Below are 11,807 nucleotides of genomic sequence, written 5' to 3'. Positions count from 1 at the left end.
GGGCGGGAGAGCGGGCGGCAGGTGCGCGGCCTTTGCCCTCCCTGCGGCCTGAGGATCTCAGCTCCCAGGTGTCATCGAGGACTAGGTGTGCTCCGACTGCGCAGCTGCACCTGGGCAGCCTCCCCACCCCTCCCAGGGGGCAGGGGTCGCCGCGAGGGTCCTACAACTGACAGGATCTGGGGTTCCCCGAGGCAGGGAACCATCACGTCGGTCCCCGGAGCACCTGGTGCACTTTGCGTCCCCTGAGCAGAGGGCCCTTCTGGTTTGTCACCTTCTCATGTGGGCTGTGACCCTGGCTCAGAGGGGTTTGGAAGGAGCAGGGCAGTGAATGTATAACGAGGTACAGAGGAGAGCATGGACGCCACTGCTCCATGTGTGCAGGAACCCAGGGCACCAGTGCATCCTCGACAGGCACGAGGTGCTGCTTCTTGAGCTCCTCCTGCGTGGGCAGTGGCCAGCAGTCAATGAGCAGCAGTCAGTGGTCAGCGGTCACTGCGCAGTGGGTAGGCCTTGCCACATGTACAGCGGTCAGCGCTCAGTGGGAAGTGGTCAGCGGGAGTACTTCCCCTGACGACTTGGTCTCCTTGACCCCAGGCTATAGTTTCTCTTTGCGGGTTCTTAGGCTTCTGTTGTGGTCCCAACCACAAAAAAATCCCAAATCACTTCCCTAATCATCAGTGACCACGAGGTCATCCACCAAAGGTAGGAGAGACAATGGAGCCACGGGCTCCCAGTGTGTCACCACCTGCCCACAGCCGCCTTCATAGCTGGAGCCCCCAGAACCACCTGCTGTCCCACGCACCGGGAGGAAGAGGAGACTGGACAGGTCGGGGGGCCCGCCTACAGCCTTGCCGGGCCCCAGGCGGAGCCAGAAGCCCCCGCCTTCCAGCTCACTAATGGAGACGCTGCCCTCCAGTCACCCGTCTCCAGACCCAGGAGGGCAGTTTGGACAAGGGCTGGTCACATGAACAGGACAGCTTAGAGGAGGCACCCAAATGAGATTCCACCCGGACCAGACACTGCAGGACCTTCAAGAGTGAGTCGCTGGGAAGTGGGGAAACTTCTGGGTTTCGGGAGGCTTGTGGCAACAGGGAACAGGCTGAACAAATGTCAGCCCTCTGTGTGGTGAGACCCCTGGTCAGGAAATAGCATCCCCGTGTGGCATGTAGACAGGCTCCACTCTCCCGCCCTAGACAGACGTGTCTCACACTCGTCTGCTTGCTTAGGGTCTGCCGGCCGTGTGGACTTGTGGTCAGGGCTGCTGGTCCAGACAGAAGTACGTCCAGCGAGCACTGGCAAGGCCCCAGGGCCACGTCTGAGAACTGCTCATTCTGCCACCCGAGGATTTGGGGCTGCTTCTGGGAAATTTGCTCTTTTCCAACAATGGAGTTCCTCTGGTTCACCCGGAGAAACCAGCACAGAAAACAATTTTAAAAAAAAACGAATAGAGAAACTGAGGCAGAAAACCACACGAGTGATGAAGAGTGTGTCAATATATAGCCTGAATGGAAACTGTCCGCCCCCAGATGCCCCCTCCAGTGTCACGTGCATGGTCATTCTGTCTTTGAGAAGCTGGTGATAGTCTTAAATCACTGCAGCATAAAACATGAAAAATGTTCCACGAAAAGCATTATCTTGTTGGCTTCGGATCAATACAACAACCAAATCCCCTTCTAGGTCTTCTGGAAGGCAATGGGGGGCTTCACACCTCACACCAGCCTTTCCAAACGAAGTTGTCCTGATGCTCATTAGTCACTGAAGGAGTAGGAGGGGCCCCCATGTGTGGCAGGGGCTCAGTGACAAACGAGAGGACCGACTTGAAGAGATTTCCGACAGTGTGCGCAGGACGTGGACAATGGGGCTCACCTGGGGAAGGCAGTCGGGAGGCCCCCGCTGGACTGCAGGCGCCCATTTGTAGGAAGCACTGTTGTTCCAACTAGACGTGGAGTGGGGAGGGGAGAGAAAGCTGTGCAGCAGGGTTAGGGACCTGGGTTCAGGAAGGGTTTTCTGGAGAGCACGGAGGGGCAGGCGGAGGGGCTGGGCCTCTGTGTGGTGCCATTGGGAAGCAGATGGAGCAGATGACACCGAGGCCACGTCCCACAGCGGGGCAGCTGCCCTGCAGACCCTTGGCGTCCATGCTCTGTCTCCCAGGTCCTCTGAATCTAAGGGACCTGTGGCTCCAGCTGCATTTGTCACCCCAACCTGGGGCCTCAAGTAAACCCCCGTTTTCTTTCCTCTCCTGGTTCTGTGGGTCTCGCTGAGCACAATGAAGCAGTGGTTGTTTATGCCTCTGTTTTGTCATTCCTGAAGTGGTTCCTGGAACATTTGTTTAAGTCTTAGTGGAAAATGTAAACGACTAGGAACAATGGTCTCCAGTTATATAGAGCCTGAGCCTTACGACCGCCACAGGGATTTCGTGCACACGAGCTCATCATCACTGAGCAACCCTGGGAATCAGGTGGACAAGTGTCATCTCCGTTGTCACAGGCTCAGAGATGGTGGCTTCTGAAAATCCCGATAGTTTGGGGCAGAGCTGAGACTCTCTGAGTCCAAGGCCAGTGTCCAGTGCACCCGGTTGGTGTTGGGGAGATGCAGCACAGCCAGGAGGTGGGGGCGGGGGGGCGCTCTGGGGACATGGCCCTGCCGGTCATCAGGGTCCTGTGTCAACACCGAGCTCAGACACCAGAGCCTCCCTGGGTCTGGCAGCTCGCAGGGAAGACCACCATGCTTTCCCTGTCTTAGCAGGCGAGGCTTTTACCTCCTGCCCTTGGCGGCTTTGCCATGCTGATCCATCCTGACCTACTTCCAGGCCTTTGTGTACCTTCTCTTGTGCCTTAAACCACCTTAGGAAAACTAATAAAAAGCGCTCAGGGCTCAAATCCCTCCGCACGTGGGTCCTCAGTCCCCGCACCTTGGAGACGGCTCGGTCCGGCTGTACGCCCCTGGGCTTCTGCACTCTTGAAGGTCATTCAATGAAATTTAAGAAAGGAGTGAGATAAAGTGATCCACTGGGATGCGGAAAGGTGGAATTTACTGACAGAATTAAGTCCTTTGACTGCTCCCTCTGTGAACAGCCCCTCCCAGCCCCGCCCGGCCTGGCCCCCAGCTCAGGGCACGGGAGGGCACCCCCGTGAAGCCCTTCAGAAGAGGGGCCTCACCAGCGTCAGAGAAACTCAGCGCTGGGCAAATCGGTGAGCCGGCGGCTCTGATCCCTCGGAAGAGCAGGGAAGATGGGAGAGAAAAGAGGGAATGACCACGGAGCCAGGGCTTCTGAGTCTTCCTGAGCAGAGAGCTGCAGCAGCTTCACAGAAGAAGGGACTGAACTGAACTTCCTTCAGGCACAGCCTGGTCACTGCTTAAGACGAAAGAAAGAGGAAGCCACAGTTCCAGGAGACCACCCAATTCCTCTCTTTCTGGCACCCGCCATATGTAGCCGTTGTCATCTCTGGCGTTATTGCAACAGGCTTCTAGCTCCTCATTCTTGCCAGACACAGTCTGCAGGGAGCTTCTGGAATGACCTTTGAAAAGCACAAGCAAGAGCCTGTCACATCCTGCTATACCCACTAACGCCTTCTCATTGCCCCTTAGAATAAAGTTCAGACTTCTTACTCTGGCTTCAGAAATCCACATCACCTGGGCTCTCCTGCCCCAGCCCCGTGTAGCAGGGGCCCTCGAGAGATCTCAGGGCGCCTCGTGTCCACAGAGCCCAGGGTCTTGGGATACGACCAAGGTCTAATTCTTCCTGGAAGGAACCATCGACATTTTAGGTCTCAGCGTTCCTAGAGGTCAAGTTTAATCAAATATGAGCACACAGCCAGAAACCTCCAAACACACAAGGGAACAAGCACCATGATGGGAGGAGGCAGAAATAAAACAGCGGGATCAGACACAGACTCTGTAGCTATTGGAAATGGTTCATAGCACAGCACAAATTTGTTTTTATAAATCTAACAACAAGAGTGGGAAGGGAAGGGAAGACAAAGGGCAGGACTATTAAAATAGACCAGGAGGACTCGGAGTCCAGTGGAATGTCTGGAATTAGATGTATGTGATTGAATAACGAATGATAAAAATCCAGTGAGATGAAGTAAGTACCAAAGTAGAGAAAATTAGTAATATGGAAAATGGTGTATCTGAAAAAACTACAGACTTCAGCACAGAGAAGCAAGGAGACTGGAAACGAGAAGAGATTAAGAGACAGGAATGGAGCACGATGCAGGAGAGGGGGCAACCATGGAGGAGGCACCGTTGGAGAGAAAACGGCTGACTTCCTGCTGGTGACGGAGGACGTGGGGACACAGTGCATTACACACCAAAGCAGAGAGGGAAGGGGCTGCACGACTGGCAACAAGAACACCTTAAATTCAGCCGCGAGAAGAGAGACCACCCCGCATGGAATGACCGCCCCCGACAGCGACACAGGAAGAGCCCCTGAAGGGACTGGAGGAGGCCCCCCGTCTGTGTGGTGATGGCCTCCGGAATGAAGGTGAAATGAAGATGTTTTATCTGGACAAACCTGGAGGGATCTTAGTGGCAGCACGATCTGAAGGGTGTACCTCACGAAGGAAGGTCTGTGACGTGAGAAAGAAACCCAAGCGAGGAAACGGACGCTCATGTGTAAAGTCAAAGGACGATTTCACATGAGGTTCGAAGAAGAACGAGGCCACAATACTGACAACAATGGCAGTGAAGCTTGAGCGTGGCTCCGAGTGACAGCGTCCTAAAGTGCCGTCTGCCTGTTCTGTCCTGGTGGCGGCTTCCTGTGCTCTTGCTGTGGGGTGGTGCTGGCCTCCTGGGACCTGTCGGGAACTCTCCATCCTCTTCAGTTTTCCGGAAGAGTCTGTGCAGCATGGGTGTCATTTCTTCCCTAGACATTGGGCGGGATCCACCATGGAGCCCTCTGGTCCTGGGGTTTCCTTTGCGGGAAAGTTTAACTACAAATTCGAGTTTTTCCATAGAAAGAGGGCTATTCAGGTGACCTGTTCTTCTCGCACGAGCTTTGTAGTTTGTGTCTCTCAAGGAATTTGTCTATTTTGTCTTAAATGTTGACTATGTTGGCATAAATCTTCTTTTCATTCTTTAAACATGTGTAGAATCTGTAGTCGGGTCACCTCCCTCATAACTGGTATTGTAATTCGAGTTTTCCTTTTCTCCTAATTGGTCTGGCCAGAGGTTTGTCGGTTTTATTGATCTTCTCAAAGAACAACCTTTTGAGTTCGTCAATTTTCTGTATTTTTTCCTGTTATATTGATTTTGGCTCGGATATTTACTACATTCTTCTAATTTCTTTGGGTTTAATTTGCTTTTTAGTTTCTTAGGGTGGAAGTTGAGGACACTGAAGCCTTTTCTTCTACTCCAGGTTTTTAGTGTCATCAATTTCCCTTTACAGACTGCTTCAGCTCTCCTTTCATTTTACTATCAAGATGCCACAAATTTGGATATTTTTGTTTTCATTCTCATTCAGTTCAAAGTGCTTTGTAATTTCTCTTTTGATTTCTTCTTTGATCCATGGGTTATTTCAAAATGTGATGTGTAATTTCCAAATATTTGGAGATTTTCCCAGAGATCTTTCTGTTACTTGATTTTTAGTTTAATTCCACTAGGGCAAGAGAACGTGATTTGTCTGACTCGAATCACTTTAAATTTATTCAGATTTGTTTTGTGGCCAAATGTTCCAGGTGCTCTTGAGGAGAACGTGTGTTCTTCTGATGCTGAGCGGGTGTCTGTCAGCAGGTCCTGCAGGTTGACAGTGTCCTGCAAGCCCTCCGTGTTCTCACAGAGCTTCTTATCTTCTTCTGTCAGTTACTGAGACAGAGCTGTTGAAATCCCCTATAATTGTGGACTCCACGATTTCTCCTTACATTCTTAACAATTTTTGCTTGCTGTATTTTGAAGCTCTGTTTTGGGCACATGAAACTTTGGGATTGTTATGTCCTTCTGATGAACCAATACCTTTACTTTTATGAAAAGACTTTATTTCCTGGTAATGTTCTTTCTCTAAAATCAGCTTTTCCTGATATTAATATAGTCAGTCCAGCTTTCTTTTCATGAGTGCTCACAGGGTGAATCTTCTCTCACTGCTTTAATTTTTAACCTACTTGCGTCTGTTTCGAGTGGGCCTCCTGCAGGCAGCACATAGCTGGGTCTTGCCTTTTTGTTCAGTCTGGCAATCTCTGCCTTTTAAGGGAAGTGTTTGAACCGCCTACATTTGAAGTGGTTATTGATATGGCTGGGTTTAAATCTATAATAGCACACACTACTGGTTTTCAATTTATCCCACCTGTTCTTTGTTCCTCTTTCCCCATTTTTCTGCCTTCTTTTGCATTTAGTATTTTTTATGATTCAATGTTATCTCCTTTCGCAGCGTAATAGCTATAATTCTTTTATCTTAGAGGTAGCTGTAGGGTTTCTGGTGTAGATCTTTAACTTATCGCAGTCTGCCCTGAGTTACATCGCATCCTCACGTCCAGCATGAGACCCTTACAGCAGCGTTCTGCCGCGGCTCCCCGCCTGGCATTTGTGCTGCTGTCGTCATGAACATTTTGCTTCTCCGTATGTTACAAACCCCACAAAACACTGTTATTATTTCAGCTTGAAGTGGCCCGTTATCTTTTAAAATAACTTAAGTAGTAAGAAACGAGTCTTTATAGTCATCCGTGTGGTTACCATTTCTGGTGTTCCTCATTCCTTTGTGTGGATCAGATTTCCATCTGGCACCACCGTCTGCTGCTGGAAGCGCTCTCTTTCACGTTTGTTGTAGAGCAGGTCTGCTGGGATGAATTCTTACAGTTTTTGTACGTCTGGAGAAGTCTTTAAATTTCAAATATATTACGAAATGTGTTTTCACTGGATATAAAATCCTGTTAGGAGATTTTTCCCTTTAAGTGTTTTAATTTTTGGCTTGCCTGCTTCCTACAAGAAATCTTCCGCATCATTTTCTTTGTTCCTTTGTACGTCATGCATGTTTTATTCTCTGGCTACTTTGAGGACTTTTGCTCCGTCACTGGATTTCAGCAGTTTGACTGTGATGTACCTCTTAGCTTTCTTCCTGTTTCTTGCACTTGGGTTTGTTCAACTCCTTGGGTCCGTGGTTATACACACACACATATAATCAAATTTGACAAATTCCCAGACATTGTTTCTTCAAGCATGTTTTCCCCAGCCTCTTCTCCTTCGGGGACCCCACTTACACACGGTCGGCCACTCGAAGTTTGCCCACAGCTCACTGGTGCTCTGTGCTCATTTTCTCAGTCTTTTTATTCTGTCTCATTTCACAGAGTTGCTATTGCTGTGTCTTAAAACCTGTAAATCTTTTCTTCTGCAAAGTCAAACTTCCACAGATCCTGTCCGATGTATATTTCATCTCAGACATTACAGTTTTTATCTCTACAAGTTTGATTGGGTCTTTCCATGTCTCCCATGTTTCTGCTGGACATCTTTAGTCTTTCCTCCAGCTTCTTGAACATGTAGAATATGTTTCATAACTGTTTTACTATCCTTGGCTACTACTTCTGTCATATTTGTCATTTTTGGTTCAGTTCCAGTTGATTGACTTTTCTCCCCATCGTGGGTTGTATTTTCTTGCTTCTTTGCATATCTGGTAATTTGGAGGCAGACATTGTGAATTTCACCTTGTCGGGTGAAGAATATTTTTGTCTTCCTCTAAATATTTTCTTAGCTTTTACTGGGAAACACTTAAAGTCCTTGGAAACAGCTTGATCCTTTTGATCTTGCGCTTAAAGCTTCGTTGGTGGGACCAGAGCAGTGGTTAGTCTGAAATTAAGTTTTTCTTCCCTGACCGCTGAGGCCAGGCTCTTCGAGTCCTCTCATTGGCGCCCCCCTGAGCATGAGGTTTCCACCCTGGCTCGTTGGAGCAGGTACTGTTGCTGCTCGTGTGCGAGCTCTGTGGACCCGTCCTTCAGATCCCCTCGGGTGGTTCCTGCTTGGTGGTTTCCTGACGCAAGAGCACTGATGGGTAACCAGCTGAGTGCTCAGGCCACGCTCTGCTGGTCTCCAAATTTCTCTCTGTGCAGCTGCCTTCTCTCCAGGGCCGACCCTGAGGACTCTGGGCGCTGTGGCCTCCTGGGACCCCCCAGCGCCATCTCTGTACCTCAGGGAAACCACCAGGCTGCCCAGCACACACACTGGAGCCTGGAAGATCTTCCCCATGGGAACTGTGGACACAGCTCCTTGGTCCTGGCCTCTCAGGGACCACCGTCTGTCCTGTCTGATGCTCAGGGTCTTTGGGACTGTCAGCTCAGGCACCTCATGCAGGTGTCGTCTTTCCGACAGAGGGCACACCCAGCCCCTGTTGCTTCTTTGTCCAGAAGTAGGTCCTGAAACAGAACTTTAATGCCTTGTTTGAAAAAATTAATGAACTAATTGACCATCTCCAAAAGTAGGAAAGAAGATTTCAAAATAGACCTGATGTACGTAAAAAGAAACAAGCAGTACAGATCTGAGCAGAAATTAATGAAAGAGAAAATAAAATATAAAGAATCAAAGCTAAACCTTCACTCTTTTTGAAAAGATAATAATAATAACATTGACAAAAGCAGATTGATCAAGAAAAAAGGAAAAAACTAATGACTACGTGAAGAGTTTTTATGGTAGACTGTGTCTCCTCCAGGGTTCCTGTGTTGCAATCCTAACCCTCAGGTCTGTGAATGTGGCCTTATTCTGGAAATTGGGTCTTTGCAGATGATCAGATTAAGGTGGTCATTAGGGTGGGCCCTAATCCAAGAAGCCTATGTCCTTATAAAATTGGGAAATTTGGAGACAGACACGTAGACAGGGAGAACACCCTGTGAAGATGAAGACAGCCATCTACAAAGCAAGGAGCGGCTGGAACGGATGCTGCCCTCAGCCTCAGAAGGAGCCAGCCCCACTGACACCTCAGTCGTGGGCCTCCAGCCTCCAGAACTGGGAGAGGGTCAATGTCTGTTGTTTGAGCCAACAGTTTTCTGGAAGGATCTCTACCAGTTTACACTTCCACTAGCGAAGTCTGAGAGTCCCCTTGCATCACCCCTCGCCCACACTTGGTATTGCCGTCTTTCTAACTAACCGCTTTCCACCCAGTCTGTGGGACTTTGTTAGGCAGCCACAGGAAGCTAAGACAGGAATGAAACAGCAGACAGTGCTACAGACATCGTAATAAGCAAGAGGTGTTATGAACGACTTCATGCCAATACACTTGAAAATTTAGATGAAGTGGACAAATTCTTTAAATAAACAAAACAATCAACTTCAAGAGGAAATAGAATACCAGCATAGTACCATGACCACAACAATTGCAGAAATCAGGTCAGTGGTAAAGGGGTATCCAACAGAGGAAAGCTGGGGCTCTGATGGCATCGCCGGCTGTCACAAACCATGTAAGGAACGACCTTCTGGAACAGAAAAGGAGACGCTCTCTGTCTCACTTCTCGGGGCTAAGGCAGCTTCAGGAAGCAAACCTAACAAGAATAGTACTAGAAACATGTGATTGTGGGGGAAAACAGAAAACAGAAAAAATAGGCACGTCACCAAAGAGGGACATCCAAGCGGTAAGAGTATGAAAAGGTCTTCAACACCACAGTCGTAGAGAAATGCAGTCAGGACCTCGGCAGGACCCACTGCTTGCACAACCGTGAGTCAGACGCAACGCCAAGCGTGGCGAGGCCAGGGCACAGGTGGATTCTCGACTTCGCTGGTGGAAGTGTGAACTGGTAGGAGTGAGCTCTGTGCGAGCAGAGTGAGCTCTGTGCAAACTCTGTGCAAGGCCATACTCCACCACCATCGATTGCCCCTTGGTGTGTGCCCCAAGAAGTGACGGCCGCTGTCCACCAGAGGCATGCACACAGACATGCATGGTGACAGCCACAGTAGACGACACCTAACATCTGTTTACCGTCCACAACCTGTGGTTTCTTCATGGAATGGAAGACACCCTGAAGGAGAAGAGCACATCAGTCCCCGTGCAGCAAGCTGGACGGATGTCAGGGAGAATTCTGAGCCAAAGACACCGGGCACCAAGAGTCCAGTGCAGGATTCTCTGCTGACGTGAGTGGGCAAGGGGCCCGATGGGGACACAGTTCACCAGTGGTTTCCATGGGAGGCACCGGGGGGACGACGGAGGCCGATCTGGGCAGTTGGTACAAGAGTGCACATGTGTAGAAGCCACTGAGAGCTGCACATGCACATCTGTCACCGTGCTGGTCGAGACTTACACCGTAAGAAGCGCTCCCCTCTCAGTGCGTCATTGTGTCCACGTGGTAGAACAGAAGCCACTCTGGATACTGCAATGTAGGATTTAGTGAGGAACTGGGTACGGCATGGAGGGTGGACAAACGAGGTGTGTTGGCTGAAGAGAGGCCCCGAGGTGCCCACATGCCCATCCCTGGAGGCTGGGAATGGGCTGCCCCTGGACTGTGCAGATGCGCCTGAGCAAAGGACTCGAGATGGGGAGACCATCCGGCATTATGCGGTGGGCCTGCTGTAGCCACCAAGGGCCTCACGGGAGTGGGGCAGGAGGCTGAGAGTGAGGAGACGCGAGGATGGTTACAGGGCTGGAGTGACGTAGGGTTGGGGCCACGAGCCCCGGAACGCGGTGCCTCTGGAAGCTGGAGAAGGCGGATTCTCCCCGGAGCCTCCAGGAGGAACCAGCCTGCCACCCAGAGCTCTAGCCACAAGACCCGACAGTGAGATGACAAATCTATGTTGTTTTAAGCCAGTAAGTGTGCGGCCATTGGCACAGCAGCCCCAGGACACTCACAGGGCTATTTTCCCAGGACCCGCAGGGCCCTGTGGCTGACCATCTCGGGCTTGCTACACTCCCCCCCCACAGCACAGGGCGCTGCAGACCCCAGCCTGACGTCCTTACGTCCTTCAGGGAAGCTGCATGTCGTGGTGTGGGCATGCAAAGGCCTCCTCTTGGCTCACTACGCACACACTTGTGCCCTCTCCAAAGCAGCCCTCGTGCTTCGTCAGACACTCCAACCAGCACGCTCGGCCACGCGCCGCACCCTCCCCAAGCCGGGCACAGGGCTAGATACGAGCGAGCACGGGGATCCTCGGTAAGCGGCAGCAAGAATGAGCATGGCATGGTGCTCAGATGATGAACTAACAAAGAGCAACTGGAAACAAAGTGCTTTTCTTCCCGAGTGAGCCACACAGCCCTCAGCAGAGACCTGCCGGCCCCTGGGGGGCGCCAACACCCTGTGCCTGCATGCTGCCTGTGCGCGAGGATGCAAGGAGCAGGCCACCAGACGCCTGGCTCGGTGACCTGGCTGCACCTGGTTCCACGTTCTAGCCGGGGGGGCCCCTAGAGGAGGCCCACAGTGCAGAGAAATGACCCCACCGAGGAGAAGGGCTCAATTCCCAGCCAGGCCCCATGCCACCTGGGCCGAGACACAGATGGACGGGCCAGCGACAGGGTGCTGTGGTGTGTGCTCACGCCCACCCAGACACACACAGAAGACAGATCCTCAAGAACCAGACCTCACGGGACCCGTGACTGGCCCTGCTACCCAGCAGGCTCGCCCGTCTCTGCCCACCCGTGGAGACGCCTCCCGCTCTCTCCCCCTATATGTTGACCTACGACATCCCTGTACTAAGACGCCATCGACCCGAGTGGCCAAAACCGTATCATACTTCAGTCTTCACAGCCAGACGTAAATACGCAAGAACACTCACGATTCCGAGGCTGAGGAGAGGTTCTTTCAAGCTGCTCCTTTTAGCGAACACAAACCCACATCATGTGCTCGCTTCTGGGAACGGGATAAACTGAAGGATCTGAAACACTCTTCATGTCATACGAGGCCAAGAGA

Source organism: Equus asinus, chromosome 10, assembly GCF_041296235.1.
Source record: "Equus asinus isolate D_3611 breed Donkey chromosome 10, EquAss-T2T_v2, whole genome shotgun sequence".
In the NCBI taxonomy this organism is placed as follows: Eukaryota; Metazoa; Chordata; class Mammalia; order Perissodactyla; family Equidae; genus Equus; species Equus asinus.
The sequence above is the reverse complement of the archived record's forward strand: the minus strand, read 5'-3'. Positions refer to the sequence as shown.